The sequence below is a fragment of the Bombina bombina genome, chromosome 5 (genome assembly GCF_027579735.1).
Source record: "Bombina bombina isolate aBomBom1 chromosome 5, aBomBom1.pri, whole genome shotgun sequence".
Taxonomy (NCBI): Eukaryota; Metazoa; Chordata; class Amphibia; order Anura; family Bombinatoridae; genus Bombina; species Bombina bombina.
Genome location: NC_069503.1, coordinates 98,144,901 through 98,168,273, shown reverse-complemented (window position 1 = coordinate 98,168,273; position 23,373 = coordinate 98,144,901).

The following is a 23,373-nucleotide window of genomic DNA, read 5'->3' as shown; positions in this document are numbered from 1 at the left end:
AAGTGTTTTTCTGTTAATTGTGTGAGTCATCCATTGTACTTTTGTAAGTCAGGATGTGATTAGAATTTGTTTAACTAACCATTGTCTGATGTTTGTCTCATTGTATAATATTTGTTTCTATTTGTGTAGTAACTACCCCCATGTGTTGGAAATGGCTAAAAGCTGTGTTTTCTGTGCAATAAACCCCTACCCCCTATAAACTCACCCGTTATGTAGTCTAGGTGTAAAGTGTCTTTCTGTTATTGTGTGAGTCATTCATTGTCCTTTTGTAAGTCGGGATGTGATTAGCATCTGTTTAACTAACCATTGTCTGATTTTTGTCTCATTGTATAATATTTGTTTCTATTTGTGTAGTAACTACCCCCATGTGTTGGAAATATATAAAAGCTGTGTTTTCTGTGCAATAAACTAGTTCTTATTTTCACCTAAATACTAGTCTGTCTAGTCATTTAGGTGGGCTCCAGCTAGAATCACTTTTCTGGACTACATAGAAATCACTTTCTTGGCGGAGCCGGCATCCGAGTGGAATGGCCGCACTGTAGGTGAGCTCTGATGGTCACATCTCTAACATGCTGCAAATAAAGGTTATTCCACTGACCACACTGAAATAGAAGGAGATTACACTCTGCAGAACCAAATGTAAGCCCTAAAACATCGAAAAAATTTAGAGTGAAGCAGCTAAACTCTAGTCCAAAAACGGGGCCTACAAAACCGCCACCATCTTGAAGCCCTGACAGGCTGTAAACAGACGGATCACGTAGCTTAAAGGGAGTCGGCTCAATGTACGGAGCAAACAAACATTAAAGGGAAACGAGTGAAATACCTAAACAACAGTACCAACAGACATTAAGGTATGAACCCCTTATAATTGCCTGGTGGCAATATAGATATTTAAATATAAAATACCGACTAACTTGAGGTTCTTTTAAAATGGCAGAGGCTGAACTTTTTTTACAAGAGGTTGGAGCACTTCTGGATGCTCATTTCTTAAAACTTAGGTCAGCGATAAGAGCAGAATGTGACTCACTGAGAGATGTTTGCAGACCCTTCATAAAAAGGACACTGCCATTGACTGAGCCTCTAATTGCCCTTCACCCACCCAGTACTCGGGTCGATGTAGAGGAAATTTCCTCGGTCTTGCAAGCTACAGGAGTGTATATGGATATAGGGGGAGACTCTCACCCCGAATGGACCACTGGGGAACCGAAAGTTGATCTCATCAACCCGTCTGCTGTACAGCATTCTGAGGCGCGAGAAGCGCATACTCCAGTTCTGCATGGAGGCCGTACAAACAGGATCCTCCTTGTCCCAGCTGCCGTTAAGAAGACCCTACAGCCTTACAGATGGGACCTCGGAGAGGGTCAGTTTAAGGTGATGCTTGATTCCATCAGGGCCATTTTTGACATTTACAGAGTGGCCTCATTGAATATGCTACAGACCGCTATTTCTACGCAACACCATCCACTGAGTGGCCTTATTGATACGGCCTGCAACCAGATCACGAAGGTAGGAGTGGGTTAATGAATATGCCCCTGCTGATGGACATCCGCAGTCTGCATATTATGGGAACTCTAATGTAAATTGCGGACAGACACTGTTACCCACTCAACTGCCATCTGAGTGCCAAACATATCTCCTCACTTTTGGTGGACAAGTTACTCCTTCTGAATCCGCATACTTAGACTTTAACTGCACCCTTATGAAGGCAACTAAGCCAGATGTTGGGGAGACTGTCTTAGTACATTTTAAAGATCCCAATGCTGTCTCACTATGCCATTATTTGTTACGGGAACTTTCCTTAAGTTCCTATGTCGATACCATTAGCTCAGGTTCATTCCTATTGTGTTACATTTTTAATATGCTGGTGTTAACATGTTCTATGTTCTGGCTCACCATACTAAGCGCCCCAAAAATAGGTGTTTCAAGCGCATAATAATACAGTCTGGGTCACCCCATTTTTCTTGTAGGTGGCATCCCAGGGAGCATGATATAGTCCCACCTAGGGTCAGCCCTGATAGTATTATTGTGGGACCTTGATGTTGCTCTATCTTGTAGTTTGCTTTGCCTATGCAGCTTGCCGTTGGCTATTTCCAATATAGGTTGCGGACATCTTATCTGTTTATCCTTCCCGTGGGTTAGGGGAGAGCCCTGGGGGAGATGTTTTCGTAAATTTGTGAAATTGATGTCATGGCAGCGATATTATAATTCTACCAACTGTGGGTCATAAGCACGACACTTTTAATGATAATTGTCATATCATCCTTATGAGTCTGTCCGCTCTGGGGGTGAGAGGGGGCCCTCAGTGGGGACGAGTATATTTCTAGCAGTGTCGTAACCTAAGTATCATTATTACACTTAGCCCAAGATAACAATTACACGATGTTTGTTTCTCCTTCTGGGCCAGTGGCCAGGGCCCTGAGGGAGTCCTTGTAAAGGAAGCATAACCCACGAACATACAAACGTTTTGTTAATTATCACGAGATCCCTAAGTTGCATACGGCAGCTGAACTTTGTACTACAAACACATTCACTCAAGACTGATCTTAGCTTAAACTATGCAATCCAGAGAGGCTATACAGCTAAGCCCCATAGTACGGTAGAAGGGCTCTCAGCCTTGCAGGATGCCCAGGTTTTTGTTATGCGTTTTAGTTTTAAAGAAAGTTATGGAAATTATCTTATGCCTAGAACAAGCAACACCTATCTTTACCTCTTATACTCTGTTCAGCCTAACAACCCTTATGTTTATAGACATGAGTTACCCAGCATTAGCCCACCTCCTCCCCCCCCCTAAAGCAGAACCCACTCCAGGGTTCAAACTAGGCGGACTATTTTCGCCTCAATCTTTCTTATTTTATAAAATATGCGTTCTCACAGAATTGAATTTTATTGCTTATTCATTGGGTATGGAACTACGATTTATATAAAGTTGTTTTCCTGTGTGTTTAATGTACGTTATTCCTCCCTGGATATATTTGTATGAACTTCATGTTTACAGATACTTGAGCAGGGGTCCTGCGCGTCCCCAATTGTTACCTTTTTCTTTTAAATCAAATAAAAACTATTAAAAAAAAGAAAAAAAAAAAAAAAAAGAAATCACTTTCTTGGGCTACATAGCCACTTGTTCCAGGCAGAGGAAGGACCCGGTTAGCGGCCCTACCCAGTTGGGGTAGCGGGAAGTCTGTCACATTGGTTGGCAGTGGTGGGATGCTTCCGTCTACCTGGAACGTCCAAACCACCAACTGAAGATCTTGCCGGATGGAGCAGTACCATGGGCATTGAGAACATTGCTGCAGACTAGAGGGAAAATCACCGGCAACAAGACAAAGGCAGTCCTCGTAGCCAAACTGATGGAGGACGATCGGGCTAGCGAACAGGCTGGTGGGTCGGACAGCAACAAAAGCGAAGGACAGCCCAGTACAGCCTCCAGTCAAGGGACTACAACATCCGACAAGCAACGGCAGGTACAGTGGCAACTGGCTCCACATAATTAAGGGGTAATACCCCGAAATGTTGTGGGCTTTTTGTGCCAAATAAACTTGGTGAAAATGTATGCTGCTGCCTTCTTTGGTTGAGTCTATTTGGGGGTTTGCAGGATCCCTGGCAGCTTGCAGCTGGTATATATGTGTGCTGAACTCTCTTTAATTGTGGTGTGCTTTTAGGATAATCCCAGTGGAGCGGTGGCCCTTCCAGAGTGTCATTTTAAAACTCTCGGTCCCCAAATGCCACAGTCCAAAAAGCGGCATGATTCATTACTGGGGACTGGAGAGACAGTCCGTTGAAGTTATGAGGGTAGGATTATTCCCAAAGGAGCGCCCCTAGGGGCTACCAATTCCCAAAAGAGCAGCGCTCTAGGACAAATGGCTACTGGTGCAACCAGGGATAAAGTCAGCAGGTGTCCTGCTGTTCTGTGGCCGACCGGAAGTTCCAGGAGCCTGGCCAGCATGAGAGGGGTTAGGCGGGTGTCTGTCATCACAGCAGCCGACTGGGAGTTATAATAAATAAATGAAACAAAAGGCCTGGGAGATCGCGGTTGCTCTCCGTAGCCCAAATCTGCTGAGGAACAGGAGGGGGTGAGGTGGTAGGGGTTCAACTCTTGCGGCCTTGCACAGCATGGCAAAACAGTAGATAGCAAGAGACAGCAAGATCCTGCTAGTCATGAAAGGGCCAGATCTGGTGTGACAAGGAGTCAGGCAGGCAGAGGGGGGGGGGCAGCCTTGGCTGTCTGGTATCCGTGACATTTGGTGTTTTGCAATACCTGATTTCAATAAAAACCTTTTTTCCACTTTCTAATAGGGTTGCCACCCATCCGGGTTTCACCAGCAAAATCCAGGTTTCAAATCATTTTGAGTCATGTGTCCATGTTTCAGATAGGGTTGCCACCCAGACAGTGTAGGCTGCTCCCAGATCATCAAAAATCTGTTCACACTTTGTGTTTGACCAGATGCAGGAGGAAGGGGGGCGTTACACATACATAAAGCAGGAAGTCTACAAAGAGCTAAGGCAATTGTGAGGTCAGGAATTTAAGGTACTCTGAGCTGACCAAACTCACCCATGTGCAGGCACCTTAGAACAGCAGTTATCTGTCACACACTGAGCCTCAATAAACTGATGTGGCAGAGAGGTCAGTGGCTGCTTAGTGTTACATTACACAGATCAGTGTAGCATGGAGGGAGCTCTAGTGAAGTAATTGTCCTCTAAGTTACACAGTAGATCTTAGTTTGTTTACTAGAACCTGCATTACTTATATACTTTATTCTGAACAATAAAATATGTATCAGCAAAAAATCTAAATAAAAACGTCTCAGCATTTACATAATGTTTTTAATGCATTTCTTTGTTAATATAAAATGTTTTGTCATCAAGTTCAGTTTAAATCTTCCTTATATGTCTCTTCCTGCTCATCTTTCTGTATACCTATCTGTATTTCTGTCTGTTTATCCATTTATCTCTGTCTATTTGTCTTGCTGTCTATTATTAGTGATGTCGCGAACAGTTCGCCGGAGAACAGTTCCCGGCGAACATAGCTTGTTCGCGTTCGCCGCTGCAGGCGAACATATGCGATGTTCGATTCGCCCCCTATTCTTTATCATTGAGTAAACTTTGACCTTGTATCTCACAGCCTGATTACACATGTCAGCCAATCAGCAGCAGACACTCCCTCACAGACCCTCCCAGCTTCTGGGCAGCAGCCATTTTAGATTCATTACGATCTTGCTTTCTTACGGCTAGATTTGGAGTTTGGCGGTAAAAGGGCTGTTAACGCTCCGCGGGTTTTTTTCTGGCCGCACCATAAATTTAACTCTGGTATCGAGAGTTCAAACAAATGCTGCGTTAGGCTCCAAAAAAGGAGCGTAGAGCATTTTTACCGCAAATGCAACTCTCGATACCAGAGTTGCTTACGGACGCGGCCGGCATCAAAAACGTGCTCGTGCACGATTCTCCCATAGGAAACAATGGGGCTGTTTGAGCTGAAAAAAAACCTAACACCTGCAAAAAAGCAGCGTTCAGCTCCTAACGCAGCCCCATTGTTTCCTATGGGGAAACACTTCCTACGTCTGCACCTAACACCCTAACATGTACCCCGAGTCTAAACACCCCTAACCTTACACTTATTAACTCCTAATCTGCCGCCCCCGCTATCGCTGACCCCTGCATTACACTTTTAACCCCTAATCTGCCGCTCCGTAAACCGCCGCCACCTACGTTATCCCTATGTACCCCTAATCTGCTGCCCTAACATCGCCGACCCCTATGTTATATTTATTAACCCCTAATCTGCCCCCCACAACGTCGCCGACACCTGCCTACACTTATTAACCCCTAATCTGCCGAGCGGACCTGAGCGCTACTATAATAAAGTTATTAACCCCTAATCCGCCTCACTAACCCTATCATAAATAGTATTAACCCCTAATCTGCCCTCCCTAACATCGCCGACACCTACCTTCAATTATTAACCCCTAATCTGCCGACCGGAGCTCACCGCTATTCTAATAAATGTATTAACCCCTAAAGCTAAGTCTAACCCTAACACTAACACCCCCCTAAGTTAAATATAATTTTTATCTAACGAAATAAATTAACTCTTATTAAATAAATGATTCCTATTTAAAGCTAAATACTTACCTGTAAAATAAATCCTAATATAGCTACAATATAAATTATAATTATATTATAGCTATTTTAGGATTAATATTTATTTTACAGGCAACTTTGTAATTATTTTAACCAGGTACAATAGCTATTAAATAGTTAAGAACTATTTAATAGTTACCTAGTTAAAATAATAACAAATTTACCTGTAAAATAAATCCTAACCTAAGATATAATTAAACCTAACACTACCCTATCAATAAAATAATTAAATAAACTACCTACAATTACCTACAATTAACCTAACACTACACTATCAATAAATTAATTAAACACAATTGCTACAAATAAATAAAATTAAATAAACTATCTAAAGTACAAAAAATAAAAAAGAACTAAGTTACAGAAAATAATAAAATATTTACAAACATAAGAAAAATATTACAACAATTTTAAACTAATTACACCTACTCTAAGCCCCCTAATAAAATAACAAAGCCCCCCAAAATAAAAAATTCCCTACCCTATTCTAAAATACAAATATTACAAGCTCTTTTACCTTACCAGCCCTGAACAGGGCCCTTTGCGGGGCATGCCCCAAGAAGTTCAGCTCTTTTGCCTGTAAAAAAAAACATACAATACCCCCCCCCCCAACATTACAACCCACCACCCACATACCCCTAATCTAACCCAAACCCCCCTTAAATAAACCTAACACTACCCCCCTGATGATCTTCCTACCTTGTCTTCACCATGCCAGGTTCACCGATCCGTCCTGGCTCCAAGATCTTCATCCAACCCAAGCGGGGGCTAGACATCCACTGAAGAAGTCCAGAAGAGGCTCCAAAGTCTTCCTCCTATCCGGCAAGAAGAGGACATCCGGACCGGCAAACATCTTCTCCAAGCGGCATCTTCTATCTTCTTCCATCCGATGACGACCGGCTCCATCTTGAAGACCTCCAGCGCGGATCCATCCTCTTCTTCCGACGACTAGACGACGAATGACGGTTCCTTTAAGGGACGTCATCCAAGATGGCGTCCCTCGAATTCCGATTGGCTGATAGGATTCTATCAGCCAATCGGAATTAAGGTAGGAATTTTCTGATTGGCTGATGGAATCAGCCAATCAGAATCAAGTTCAATCCGATTGGCTGATCCAATCAGCCAATCAGATTGAGCTCGCATTCTATTGGCTGATCGGAACAGCCAATAGAATGCGAGCTCAATCTGATTGGCTGATTGGATCAGCCAATCGGATTGAACTTGATTCTGATTGGCTGATTCCATCAGCCAATCAGAAAATTCCTACCTTAATTCCGATTGGCTGATAGAATCCTATCAGCCAATCGGAATTCGAGGGACGCCATCTTGGATGACGTCCCTTAAAGGAACCGTCATTCGTCGTCTAGTCGTCGGAAGAAGAGGATGGATCCGCGCTGGAGGTCTTCAAGATGGAGCCGGTCGTCATCGGATGGAAGAAGATAGAAGATGCCGCTTGGAGAAGATGTTTGCCGGTCCGGATGTCCTCTTCTTGCCGGATAGGAGGAAGACTTTGGACCCTCTTCTGGACTTCTTCAGTGGATGTCTAGCCCCCGCTTGGGTTGGATGAAGATCTTGGAGCCAGGACGGATCGGTGAACCTGGCATGGTGAAGACAAGGTAGGAAGATCATCAGGGGGGTAGTGTTAGGTTTATTTAAGGGGGGTTTGGGTTAGATTAGGGGTATGTGGGTGGTGGGTTGTAATGTTGGGGGGGGGTATTGTATGTTTTTTTTTACAGGCAAAAGAGCTGAAATTCTTGGGGCATGCCCCGCAAAGGGCCCTGTTCAGGGCTGGTAAGGTAAAAGAGCTTGTAATATTTGTATTTTAGAATAGGGTAGGGAATTTTTTATTTTGGGGGGCTTTGTTATTTTATTAGGGGGCTTAGAGTAGGTGTAATTAGTTTAAAATTGTTGTAATATTTTTCTTATCTTTGTAAATATTTTATTATTTTCTGTAACTTAGTTCTTTTTTATTTTTTGTACTTTAGATAGTTTATTTAATTTTATTTATTTGTAGCAATTGTGTTTAATTAATTTATTGATAGTGTAGTGTTAGGTTAATTGTAGGTAATTGTAGGTAGTTTATTTAATTATTTTATTGATAGGGTAGTGTTAGGTTTAATTATATCTTAGGTTAGGATTTATTTTACAGGTAAATTTGTTATTATTTTAACTAGGTAACTATTAAATAGTTCTTAACTATTTAATAGCTATTGTACCTGGTTAAAATAATTACAAAGTTGCCTGTAAAATAAATATTAATCCTAAAATAGCTATAATATAATTATAAATTATATTGTAGCTATATTAGGATTTATTTTACAGGTAAGTATTTAGCTTTAAATAGGAATTATTTATTTAATAAGAGTTAATTTATTTCGTTAGATAAAAATTATATTTAACTTAGGGGGGTGTTAGTGTTAGGGTTAGACTTAGCTTTAGGGGTTAATACATTTATTAGAATAGCGGTGAGCTCCGGTCGGCAGATTAGGGGTTAATAATTGAAGGTAGGTGTCGGCGATGTTAGGGAGGGCAGATTAGGGGTTAATACTATTTATGATAGGGTTAGTGAGGCGGATTAGGGGTTAATAACTTTATTATAGTAGCGCTCAGGTCCGCTCGGCAGATTAGGGGTTAATAAGTGTAGGTAGGTGTCGGCGACGTTGTGGGGGGCAGATTAGGGGTTAATAAATATAACATAGGGGTCGGCGATGTTAGGGGTAGCAGATTAGGGGTACATAGGGATAACGTAGGTGGCGGCGATTTGCGGTCGGAAGATTAGGGGTTAATTATTTTAAGTAGCTTGCGGCGACGTTGTGGGGGGCAAGTTAGGGGTTAATAGATATAATACAGGGGTCGGCGGTGTTAGGGGCAGCAGATTAGGGGTACATAAGTATAACGTAGGTGGCGGTCGGCAGATTAGGGGTTAAAATTTTTAATCGAGTGGCGGCGATGTGGGGGGACCTCGGTTTAGGGGTACATAGGTAGTTTATGGGTGTTAGTGTACTTTAGGGTACAGTAGTTAAGAGCTTTATAAACCGGCGTTAGCCAGAAAGCTCTTAACTCCTGCTATTTTCAGGCGGCTGGAATCTTGTCGTTAGAGCTCTAACGCTCACTGCAGAAACGACTCTAAATACCAGCGTTAGAAAGATCCCATTGAAAAGATAGGCTACGCAAATGGCGTAGGGGGATCTGCGGTATGGAAAAGTCGCGGCTGTAAAGTGAGCGTTAGACCCTTTAATCACTGACTCCAAATACCAGCGGGCGCCCAAAACCAGCGTTAGGAGCCTCTAACGCTGGTTTTGACGGCTACCGCCGAACTCTAAATCTAGCCGTTAGTGAGAGGAGGTTTAGTGTTGCTGCTGCTGACATTATAGGGAAATAGATAGCTAGGCTAGTGTATTTAGTGTCCAGTACAGTCCTGAAGGACTCATCTAATCTCTGCTGTAAGGGCAGCACCCCAAAAAGCCCTTTTTAGGGCTAGAACTTCAGTTTTTTTTCAGTCTTTTGGTTAATTGCTCTGTGCCAGCCACCACTCATATCTGCTTAACAACAAAACTTTTAAATCATTTTGCTAGTGTAATCTAATTTCATTTTCTATCAGGCCTGTGTGTCAGGCTTACACAGCATATACAGTGGTTAATTGCTCTGTGCCAGCAGCCACCACTCATATCTGCTTAACATTATTGTAAAAATTTAAAAAAAAAACCTTTGAAATCATTTTGCTAGTGTAATCTAATTTCATTTTCTATCAGGCCTGTGTCTCAGGCTCACGCAGCATATACTGTGGTTAATTGCTCTGTGCCAGCCACCACTCATATGTGCTTAACATTAGTGTAAATTTAAACCAAAAAACTTTTAATTCATTTTGCTAGTGTAATCTAATTTCATTTTCTATCAGGCCTGTGTGTCAGGCTCACACAGCATAGACTGTGGTTAATTGCTCTGTGCCACCACTGATATCTGTTTAAAGGGACACTCAGGTTAAATTACATTTTCATGATTCAGATATAGCATGTAATTTTTTTTTTATATCTTTTATTTATTTCCAACATATAGACAAAATAAACAGAAAATAGAAATTCTAATAATACACAGTGTTACATTAAACATTAGGTATACCACTTTTGCATGAAACACATACTCTAAAAATAAAATTCTCAATATTATAATCATGTGATAAGCTAATTTTTAAATGAAATATGTGCATACCTATTCTATTTCAAGACATGCTTCGAACCGCATTTTATAAAGATAATACTTGTCATATACAGTTTAAGTGACCATGTTGTTGGATTTTTTTATATTTTTAACAACTAAGCCAAAAAAATTTGTCTAAAGAAAAATAGTACAAACCAAAACCAGTTTAAACAAAACATATCAAAACCAAAACGGGGGAAAAACAAAACAACAAACAAACAAACAAAAAAAAAAAAACCCATAAAGTAAAGGGGGAACCTGTCTCTCCTTCTTCTCTCCTCCCTCTCTATTACCAGGCATTTAACTGCACCATCTCCGAGTTTCTAAATGGAAAGATCAAATGCTCTACTTCATTGTCTGAAAAACTTTTGATAAATACTGACCACTTCTTGAAAAATACGTTAATATCTTCCTCGTTGTTTAGATTTGTATCTCTCTGTTCTAACATGCATTGTTTTTTAAGATAATTTTTTACTTCTGATATTGTAGGGGCCCTATGTTTTTTCCAGCATGCAGTTATTAAGTTTCTAGCGGCTAATATTGAAAGAGTTACTAATTTATCCTGGGGAGGTTGTTTTTCCTGCTTTTTTATACAAAAGACCACTTGCGTTAATGTGAGACCCAGAGGGGAGATTCCCAGTGTGTTATTGAGCCAGTACTCTAATTTATGCCAAAATTGGCTAATTTTCGGGCAACTCCAGATCATATGTTTTAAGTCTGCCGGGAGCATTTTGGACATGTATTAAAATTTACATTGTGTAGTTTATGGCCCTTCTCTGGCGTAAAATAAGCTCTATGCATAAGTTTGACATGTGTCTCTCTCCAATTTGCAGAAAGCGTGGCCTGAGATACATTTCTGATAGATCTTTGAATAAATTTTGGTTCAATGTCATTAGAGATGATTAGACTATTCCAGCCCGTCGCTATCTGATCTAATACAGGCAGACCCTTGATATTGCAAATAGATCTAAAGCAATATGTGATTGATGTATGCCCGCTCTTTGTTAGTAAGAGCCAGTTCTCCATTTTTCCCATGGCCCAGCACCAGCCTGTCTTTTTCACCAATTCTAAGATATAATGTCTTAGTTGCAAATAAGTGAAAAATTTGTTATTTGCTAAGTTGAATTCATTTTTCAATTCCTCAAATGTTCTCACACATTTTATATCTGCCCTGACAATTTGGTTGACTTTCGTCAGACCCCTAGCAGACCATTTATTAAAAGTTACCGAGTTTAAGCCAGGGCGAAAGTTAGGGTTACCCTGTATAGATAAATACTGTGAGGCACTACATTCAACTTTTAAGAGACTCCCTATCTTCCACCATGCTTTGATGGGATTTGACATAGTTTTAAGAATCTTGATTTCGGGCGGGAGTGCTTTAGGCTCACAGTGGGCCAGTCCCGTAGGAAGAAAAGGATAGCAGATATTTTCATCTAGCTGATTGTTGGTCGCATAGTTTTTAGATAAGAACCAGTCTACCACCGTACGAGCGAGAAAAGCAAGATTATAGGTTCTTATATCTGGCAAGGACAGTCCTCCAAATTCTTTACCTGCTGAAAGTTTAGATATTGAGATTTTAGATCTCCTTCCCTGCCAGATAAAATTTCTAATTGCCGAGTTAAGAGACCGAATGTCTTTTTCAAGCATCATTATTGGTGTGTTCTGTAAAACATATAATAGTTTAGGGAGGAGGACCATCTTAAATAACGCGATTCTCCCGGAAAGTGAAATTGGTAAATTTAACCAGACTTTCAGTTTTTCCCGAATCAATAGTAGTATTGGTGTTATATTAAGTTTGTATAGATCTGAGGGATTGACCGGAATAATAATTCCCAGATATTTAAATGAGTCTGTGACCTCTTTGAATGGACAATCGGTTAATGATTCCTGTTTTTTTCTGAGCCATAGGATCTCTGATTTGGCTGCATTTATTTTATATCCGGAAAAGGACCCAAACATGGTTATTATGTGCAACAATTTGGGTATATTCCTTTTTGTATCTGAGATATACAAAAGTATATCGTCCGCATAAAGCGCAATTTTTATTTCATGTTTGGATATTGTGATCCCTTGAAGGGACTGTCTGATCCTTATTGCCAGGGGCTCAATAGCTATGTCAAAAATGAGAGGAGATAGGGGGCACCCCTGTCGCATACCCCGTTGAATTGCAATATCAGGTGATAGAAAATTATTGATTATTAATTGCGTGTGGGGATTTTCATATAGATTATTTATGAAATTTAAAAATTTGCGTGAGATTCCGAATTTCGCCAATGATGTAAATATATGGCTAAAATATACAGAGTCAAAGGCTTTCTCAGCATCAATTGCAATTATTGCAAGATCTGAGGTGCCCCCCATCTCCTCCCCCGTAGCTATCTTCCGTGACAGATATTCTGTTATTGCTAAAACTTCTCTAATCTTTGAGGCCGAGTTGCGATATTTAAGAAAACCTGCTTGGTCACTATGAATGATATGGGTAAGGCCGCTTTGAAGTCTACTTGCAAGTATTGAGGCTAAGATTTTGTATTCAGAATTCAGAAGAGCTATGGGCTTATAAGACTCTCTTTGAGTTGGATCTTTCCCCCCTTTGGGCAAAAGAGTTGTATATGAAGCCGTAAAACTAGGTGGTATGTTTTTACCGTCTATAAAAAATTGATTAAATAGCTTACAGACATATGAAACCGCTTCAGAGGCTAAAATTTTATACACTTCATTAGGGAGCCCATCTGGGCCTGCTGCTTTGTTGGATGACAACTCAGAGATCGTTTTGCTAACTTCTTCTTCTGAAATCGGTTTATTCAGATAGGAAATTATTTCCTCAGGAACTGTGGGACAAGTTATTTTGCTCCAAAATTCATGAGACTGATCCGGCTCCTGAGTTCTAGCAGAATAGAGGTCTTTATAATATTTTGTAAAGCTCTCTAGTATATCTTCAGATTGTGTGAGGGTGATCCCTTTATGTTGTAATCTATCAATAAAAGAAGGGTTTTTTTCCGCCTTGACTAACCTGGCCATTAATTTCCCAGATTTATTACCGAAACGGTACATTTTTGCCTGAACTCTAAGCTCTTTTTGAGTTTCAATGAGCAGTGTTAAGGCATCCCTTTCTTTTTTGGCTTTAGTGTATTTGGCCCAGTTGAAAGATGATTTGTGTAGGAGAAAATGATTGTATGAGTTTATAACGAAGTTGGTAGCTTCCCTTTCTCTCTTTTTCATAATCTTAGATATTTTGGCCGCATATGCTATTATTTCTCCCCTAATAGTTGCCTTGGCAGCTCCCCAAAAGATTTCCGGTCTATCAATGTATTCCACGTTAAATTGAGTGTATTCTTTAAATTTGTCATTTAAATATTTTTTAAATTTTGCATCTTTGGCCAGATGGTAAGGAAACCTAAATCTCAGGGGAGCTGTTTTTAGATTATTTAAATGAATTTCGAGAAAAATGGGGGCGTGGTCTGAAATGACTATGGGTGTGATTCCTGTTTTTATAGTCTTAGGGCAGAGTCTCTCGTCAGCTAGTAACAGGTCTATTCTGGATAAAGTTTTATGTACTCTAGATAAGCAGGTATAGTCTCGGACATTGGGGTTTTGCATCCGCCAGATGTCTTTGACCAACAAATTCTGAAAGAGACATTTGAAAATTTTTGTTTCTAGTTTGTCCTTTTTTGCCTTTAGTTGTTTGCTGTTGTATCTCAGTCTGTCTAAGGGAGATTGTGGGGCCATATTGAAGTGTCCTCCTGTTAACAAAAACCCTTCTGTGAAGGATAGAATAGTGTATTGCATTACATTCCAAAATTCATAGTCCAGTTTGTTAGGTGCGTACAGATTACACAATGTGTAAACTTGATTGGCTATACGGATTTTTATCATTATGAATCTCCCCTCTGGATCGACCTTTGTCTGGAGTATATCATATTCTAGCCGTTTGCCTAGCAGTATTGCCACCCCTCTCTTCATCTTAACACTAGGTGAGGCAATAACCTCTTTTATCCATGAGCCTTTTAATTTCATAACTTCTTCTAAGTTAAGGTGTGTTTCTTGTAGGAAGATGATGTCTGCCTGTAGTTTTCGCATATGTGTAACTATGGCTTTTCTTTTTATGGGAGTTGAAATTCCTCCCACATTCCATGATATTAACCTAAACTTATCAAGTGGTTTCGTCATATAAACTTAGTCACTAAGATTAAGTAGAGCAGAGAGATAGAGAAGCATGGGGGGAGAGAGAGAGAGAAGGGGGAAGAAGGAGAAGAAAGGAGAGAGAGAAAAAAAAAAAGGGTGGGAGATTGAAACTCTATTATATGATAAAGGAGGAGGACCAACTCCTCCTTTTTCCCTCTGTCCCAAAAGGGATCCCCTACCGGGGAATGAAATTTTGATATGATAGACCTACTGTACTTATTTGATAAATAGTGGAAGAAGGGAAAAAAAAAGAAAAACCGTGTCGCGAAGAGCAACATTATTATTGTACTCTCAATTTTAAACTGAAAGCCCTTGCTGAGAAAGAGCTTATCCTGCTGTCTCTACTTCAGTGTATAACCTGTCTGCCTCTTTAACATTATCAAAAAAATGTGTGATATTCCCAATGACTACTTTAAGTTTACATGGGTAGATTATCGTTGCCCTATAACCTTTTTGAATAAATTTTGTGCATATAGGTGCTAGGTCTCTCCTTTTCAAGGAGGTCTCTGCCGAGTAGTCCTGAAACAATAAAATTTTAGCGCCGTCTATATTAATAGGTTGCTTTTTCCTAAACTGTTGTAATATAAGAACTTTGTCTAAGTAGTTCAAGAACCTAGCAATAACTACCCTAGGCCTTCTATTTGTTTTATTGTCATCTAAGGGAGGACCGATTCTGTGAGCTCTTTCGATTACTATCTGTGTACTTGATATTTCCAATAGTTGACCTAGCGTTTCTGTTATAAATAGCGTTAAGTTTTCATATTTTTTTTCTTCTGGTATGCCAATTATCCTTATATTATTTCTTCGTGATCGATTTTCTAGATCTTTTAATCTGAGATGCATTTTTTGTATCTTACTTTCTGTGTCTTCCAATTTAGTGCCTTGTACCACTGTGAGATCTTCTAAATCTGAAACCCTCTGCTCTGCCTCTTGCAGTCTGCTTGAAAATTGCCTGACTTCCTGAGATAATTGATCTATATCGTGTTTAATTTCAATTCTTAAGGTGTCAAATTTAGGAGTCAAAGCTTCTGATATATTGGTGACTAGGTTTTGTAAATTTAATACCTCACTTGTTGGATTAGGATTTGTTGCGCAGTGTACCTCCACTGTGGGCTCAGCAGTTCCCTTTGATTTCTTATCTCTGTGTCTGCCTGCCATGCCTGGAGATATTGTCTTAGAGGAGGTGTTAAGAAATTTGTCCATGTGCCAAAAGTGCGTGTGCGAGACACACTTATTAGGGGGAGCACCCCTGTTTAGTGAGTGAAAGTACTAAAGTGAGGGGGATAAGTGGATGGTGTGGGAAGGAAAAAAAAAAAAAAAAAGGGGGGGGGGGAGGTGAGAATATTGAGGTGACTTGTAGTTATGAAAAGTGAAAGAGGGTGGATTTTTATGTGACTATTCGTGAAGAGCGTGAGAGGAAAAAAAGACAAAAAAGAGACAAGGTGTAGGTGACTTCAGGATTATAATCTCAAACTTTGGCAGTCAGACAAAGGATCTTAGACAGTTTTAAAAAGATACGAGAGAACAGATAATGTATAATCTCTGCCTCCAAGAACAGTTCCTTTAATAGCTTTTTAAATTTAATCTTAAATTAACTACCCTATTAGGTCACAATCTCAATAGGGGGGATGGTTGAGGTAGTACTGGCCGCAGACAATTTTGCAGCTCTGTTTAAATTTACTCTACAATTGAGTGTCTATGATTAAAACTTAGACCTTGTCCCCAAAAATTTAGATGGGGGACTTCTTAGAGCAGTAACCCAGTTTTACCACAGGTGACAAAATGGCTAGCCCGCAATATACTTATGACAGTGGTTTAACAAGTTTTTTGTTCTTGGAACAAGTGCTTTGTAAGATTTTTAGTTACTGAAAAGAAGACTTCTGCCCCTCTAGGAGCTTAGCTTACAAATACCATACAGATACTTTTTAAAGACAAATTTGTAAGTCTAGTCTAGGTTGTTACACAGCATTGTTTGAGACTTCAGAGCGTGGAATGACAATATTAATAATAAAGCAACGGGGGCGGAGCCAACTGCAGAGCTGGTCGGACGTGCTCTGGTGTGGCTCCCGGGCCCAGGATCCTAATTTAGGGTTTTTTTCACATTCTGCAGCAACCCTTTTATAACCAAAACTGATGTGGATAGACCCAAGAGCTGGTATTTTATTACTACGAATTTTTAAGGACCCGGAGAGACTGCACCAGACCGCCACCACTCTCTAATACTACAGAGCAGGGAGAGAGAGCCGCCATCTTGGGGACGCTGCATTTTATTTGCAGGCCTCTTGCCGCCTAATTGGCTCTGAGGAAGCTGAAAATCTACTTCTCAAGGTTCCCTACCAAGCTTGCAATATGCAGACTATGGAGTTCACTACCAGCTTCTTAGATGATCTGCTCTGTCTTGTAGAGGATCATCATGCGGCTCTGGAAGCAATGATATTTAAAGCTTTCCAGCCTGCAGCCACCTCTTCATACCCTGCTTCGAATAACCAAAGACCGGTTTTAATGGACCGAGGGGATGGCGGGGGCTTGGAGTCCCAAGACTTACTATTTACTTGCCACGATACCAAGAAAGAGCCGGATCTGGACAACACATCACCTGCAGCAGCAGAGAAGTCTGCGATCGCATACACAGATATTTTGGAAACCACCACTAACCCCACGCTGCTCAACTGGGCTGGTTTTGCCATCACCCACTCAGCCTCTATTCTGAACCAGGAGATCGAGAGGGATACGCTTAAGAGCCCTACCTTGAGAAAACCCTATCAACTCCCGGAGGAAGGTTGGCTGCACAGAGGAGACCCTGCACTGTCTCTGTTGCTTTTATGCGGTGCACATTATGCTGCCGCACTGATGTCCATATTGAGGTGTGGAGATGAGGCTTGCAGGCTGAGAGACTGCCACATGACATTAGCTACCGGAGTGGGGTAAAACCATAAAACACTGTATTGGAACTGTGTGCCACTCATCATCCCCTTTTTATTAGTGCACTATACTTGAGATCGGATTGTGAATGCTTCTGGAGCTTTATTCATAAAGTCTCCTACTACCCCATTACAACACGACAGGGAGACGAGTCTCTTCTTAACAACTTGCAGTGATCCAAAATATGACATTTATAGTCTATTATAGTCTGTTTGCTATACTTAGTGATTTGTGTATATAGTTGTAATTATGTACAAGTTGATACTCAGGCTGGCGATGTTTACTGAATTATGTTTGGGTTCTGTCTCTAAGGCATTTATTTATTGCTATGCAGAGGTCCATATGTCTCACTTGGTCTTATATGATTAGAATATGACATTGCCTAAATGCTGCACAGGATATTTGGCCAATCACTTTGTACGGCAATCTGCAGATAAATCATAAGAATATATTCAGAGATCCGATGTAGATACCATTTGTCCCCACTAGAGGGGAGTCAAGAATAGGTTTCAGATTTATATATGCAGCTGGTATACACGATCCTGTAGCTTACTCTGTTTTACCTGTTCAGGTCTACTTCAAGCTGACCCCAGATCTGTTTAAACTTGGTTAGATTTGTATATACAGCTCCAAGTCTAAAGTGGCAAACCAGAAGATGGGAATAAGATGAATCAAATCTATTGTGTGGTAGCTATATCTCTATGAACAATACAATTGTTGCTGCCTGTTTAAAATGTTTTAAGTCATATGGGATATGTGTATTTTTTGTTTAGAATGTTCTGGACTATTTCTGCTGTATATACTTTATATGTGATGACCAGGATGTCTGATGCTAAGACTGGTTCTTTCCAATCTGTTGATATGAATGCAATACAGTTTTATACCAGAGCCCCTCTTTGCTCCTATACTGCCCTTATAATCTACTATCAGTTATGGTACTTCAGGTCTTTATATGTGTTATGTTTGAGAAACTGTCCTTTGTTACTATATAACTTAACTTGCAACTACTAGAGACTTATAAAGATTTTCACTGACACAGCTGCTCCACCACAAATACTTCAGGGGGTTTAATTATCAACCTATTTACTATAATTACCTTATTGCTGAAGTTTAAACCTTAGGTATCCCATAGCTTAACTTTAACCATGCTTATTAATATCTATGCCCGTCATTTATGTGTAACTTGCCGAGCTACCCTCCTTAAAGGTTATAAACCCATCTCATTTAGCTCCCATAGCATAAAATGTAGGTTATTTCTTAAGACCCCATCGACTTTTACATTCTTGTGACTAATCTATAGCGCATTGGCTTACATATCAACAATGGTGGTATTCCTCCATGTGTATACTGATAGGGCTCCCACATGTTTATTATGATTTCTACTATTAAAATTTAGTCTTGCTGTGCCGTCAGCGGCCGAGACGGTGCAGTATAGATTTTTGCGAGGATCCCCTATATCGAAGTAATTATTACTGCCATTGGATACAGTCAGATTAACCCCCCGACCACTCTATGACAGGGAGATATTAGATGTGAGTTAAGGTACTGTAGACGCAACTAAGGCAGACATGTTGGGATACTAGGTTACTAGCAGCTACAGTTGAAGCTGAGTTTCAGTTCATCTATAATCACCCTGATTACGTTTTTTGCTTGTTTTTGAAGCCAATATGTATGGTTATTTTTCGTTTTTACTGCGAGATATAATGTGCACACCCATTAACCTGTTGATGTGGTTACTATTGATGTAGAGTGGCACGTAGTATTGCAGCGTAATCTTTGTTATGTCACTAAAGTGGGCTGGACCCATACTGATGTTCTCATCTGTGGTTTCCCTACCTTTTACATTCAATGTTTATCTTGTTATTATATCTCCCTGAGCAACTCTCAAACAAATAAATAAGCCCAAAAGGTACTAAATGTTCACTAAGGGAATAGTTGACCTGATGTATATATTATACCAATTGTGTTGTTGGAACCTCCCTACTAGACTTTATTTCATCAGCCCTGATATCTATCTAAATTGTTCTTATATTTATGCAAAATTTTGATGGGTTCAAAATATGTTGTTAATATGCCATCTTTATTTTTTTTATTTTTTACATTGTACAGCTCCACTAGGTCAGTGGCTACAGGTATTAAGCCTTTATACTATTTATCCTATTAAGAGCTCTGAGAGAGTTCACTGCACATGTATAACCCCAGCTTTCAACTGGTGTTCTCATAGTAACCATTAAATTCTTAGATGCTCACATATGGAATATACTTGATATATTTTACTCCACATATATTAGCCCTAAACATATAGTTCACTGGATATCATACTTTATGCCTATAGTTGATACTCTACACTTTAAAAGCCTCCTAAGCTAAATATTTACTTTTCCCATCGTATTTACCCTACCATCTCCCTCCCCACCATAATAAACCTCCTATTTCAGGAGGGCTATCTACGCGGCTTCTCTTGCCTATGCCGCAACCAAACTATGCAATATACCTACATATCTTACCATATTATTTACACAGCAGAATGATATTTTCACTTTTGTTATCATTTAAAATACCAATTGCTAAACTTCTTTCAGCTTACAGGTCCAAGAGTGACCACTCAAACTACTGATCTTGGTTTATGTAAAAAAGAGAAAAAGAGGTTCCAGTTTTTTCTATAAGATTATTCATATTGAGAATTTTGTTTTTCTATCTATATAGAAATTGTTAAACTGACATGTACCATTTATGTTTTTTTTGATGATATGATGTTTCACATAAGTTGTATTGCTCTCGCACAACCTCAATAAAAATTATATAAAAAAAAATAAAAAAAAATAAAAATAATAAAGCAACTGGCAATAGCTCTGCGCACAGATATTAAATCAGCAATATCACAGTTCATAAGTGGTGCTTATATGTTAATGTATGCAGTGTCAAACCTTTTAGTGCAGTGAGAAAAAAGACTTATTATGCTAAGATCAGAGAGAGACTTTTAGTGATACTTTGTCTCTTTCCTGTCTTATGCCATTCAAAGAAGAAAAAACATATGTAACATTATAACGTGATTGTATCTTCTAGCAGCGTTATGCCCTGCTTTTAATTCTCTTTTTCTTTCCTTTTCCCCCTTAATATAAGTCTTTGGTTTACCCCTGCTTTCGATTCTTTAGGTTTTTTGAGAATGTTCTATGGATATATAAGTTCTCTTCCCTGAGGTCCCACAGGATATATCTTGTTGCTCAGAAAGATTTTTGTCCCAAGGAAAGAGACAAAAAAGTGGTATAAGATCTTTTTCCTGCGAAAAGGAGTATGTTGGATATATGAGTGTTTCAGTCCAGCTAGGATGGTGTCAGTGTTTTTATTCCCCCCTCTAACTCGACCCCCTTTTTTTTTTTTTCTTTCCCTTACACTTTGATGGGGGTTTTATTTGTTATTTTTTTTTTAAAAAAGGCAAAGCGTTCCAGGGATTCCCAGAAAAAAAAACAGCGTTTGACTTTAGATGTTGCACTCACCCTCCGGTGTCTACAGTCTGTTTGAGTATCCTCAAGGCTTAACACTGTTTCATTGCCAGCCGAGGAATAGGAAGCACTCCTGAAGCCTGCTCCACTTCGTCAGGGTAAGCGACCCTTCTCTCTGACCCGCCTCCTCCCACGCAGCACCGGTGGGCGGGGAGGGAGTCACACGGTAAACTTCGGGCCGGGTCCAGGAGCGACACCACCAGTGCAAGTGCAAACAGGTACCAGGCTAGCCGTCCCCAACTGGGAGCTCTGAGTGAGATCTCCACGCTCAGGGTCTCTTTACTTCGCCATCGCGGCTGACTCCTGCAGATACCTCCTCCCGCGCAGCACCGGTGGGGGAGGAGGAGCAGACCTCGAGCACTCACCGGACTCCCAAACTCTCCCTGGTATGTCCCTGCACTCCTCAGTGTCCAGACAAGGCAGGCACCCAGCCTCCACACCAGGAGAAGAGGGAAGCCGGCGTAGATAATCCGCAGGAGACAGCAGTGCAAGACAGGCAGCCAGAAGCCTCGTCAGGTGAGCAACCTTGCATTTTTTTCCTCCTCAACAACCAGGGGCGATAGGTACTCAGTTTTTGCACCGGGAGGGGAGAGAGGCAGGCAATGAAAATTTGACCGCGGACAGAAGTGTAAAACAAACAATCAGAAGCCTTTGTCAGGTGAACAGCTTTACAATCTCTTCCTTTCCCGGCAGTTTCACAAATAGGTCTGATTTGCAGTGTGATATGTTGGGGTTGTACTCCCTTTCAGATCAGGGGGTCTCTCAACAGTGGGCTGGAAATTCCACTGTTCGTTCCGGCAGCGAGTGGTTCTTGCCGTCCAAATAGCAGCCTCTGGGTTTGGTGTTTGGGGCTTGGCGCGTGGTTTACACCGCCAGGTGCTTGGGACTGGAGAACAAACGCTCAGCTACCTGTGCTAAGCTCCTCCTCCGGAACAGAGCATAGCATGTAATTTTAAACAACTTTTCAATTTACTTCCATTAAAAAAATGTGCACAGTCTTTAATATTTACAATTTTTGAGTCACCAGATCCTACTGAGCATGTGCAAGAATTCACAGACTATACGTATATGCATTTGTGATTGACTGATTGCTATCACATGGTACAAGGGGAGTGGAAATATACATAACTTTGAAATATGTTCTAAAAAAAACTACTACTCATTTGAAGTTCAGACTAAGTGCTATTGCATTGTCTTGTTATCTTGCATTTGTTGATTATGCAAATCTAATGTGTTGACTGGTCCTTTAACAATCATTAGTGTAAATTTAAAAAAAACAAAAAACTTTTAAATCATTTTGCTAGTGTAATCTAATTTCATTTTCTATCAGGCCTGTGTCTCAGGCTCACACAGCATATACTGTGGTTAATTGCTCTGTGCCAACCACCACTCATATCTGCTTAACATTAGTGTAAATTTAAACCAAAAAACTTTTAAATCATTTTGCTAGTGTAATCTAATTTCATTTTCCATCAGGCCTGTGTGTCAGGCCCACATCATATAGTGTGATTACTAGCTCTTTTTCCACCACTTATATCTGGTGTAACATTAGTGTAAAATACATTTTTTTTACATCAGTCCTCTTCTAGTGTTATTTAATGTTAGTTGCCAGGCCAGCCTGGCTGCCATTAGTGCCAGCTTGTGTGTCAGGCTACCATCATATACTGTGCCTACTTCCATCCTCAGTGCCAGTCCACCACTCCTATCTGGTGTAACATTATTTTAAATTTTGTAAAAAAAATAATTTTACATCAGTCTTCTAGTGTTATTTAATTTTAGTTGCCAGGCCAGCCTGCCACTAGTGCCAGCCTGTGTGTCAGGCTGCCAGCACATACTGTGCCTACTTCTATCCTGAGTGCCATCACTCCTATCTGTTGTAACATTACTGTAATTTTTTAAAAACAAAATTTTTACATCAGTCTTCTATTGTTATTTAATTGCAGTTGCCTGTCTGCCAGTGTGTGTGCCAGGCCCACTTTCCAACTAGTGCCACCAATCATATTTGTTATTACAGTAGTGTAAATATTTAAAATAAAAACTTTTTTGACTGTGAATCATCAGTCTGCTAGTGCAATTGAATTGCAGTTGCCTGCCTGCCTGCCTGTGTGCCAGGCCCACTTGCCAACTAGTGCCACCAATCATATTTGTTATTACAGTAGTGTTAATATTTAAAATTAAAACTTTTTTGACTGTGAATCATCAGTCTGCTAGTGCAATTGAATTGCAGTTTCCTGCCTGCCAGCGTGTGTGCCAGGCCCACTTGCCAACGAGTGCCACCAATCATATTTGTTATAACAGTATTTTAAATATTTTAAAAAAAAAACTTTTTTGACTGTGAAGCATCAGTCAGCTAGTGTAATCTAATTGCAGTTGCCTTCCTCCCAGCGTGTGTGCCAGGCCCACTTGCCAACTAGTGCCACCAATCATATTTGTT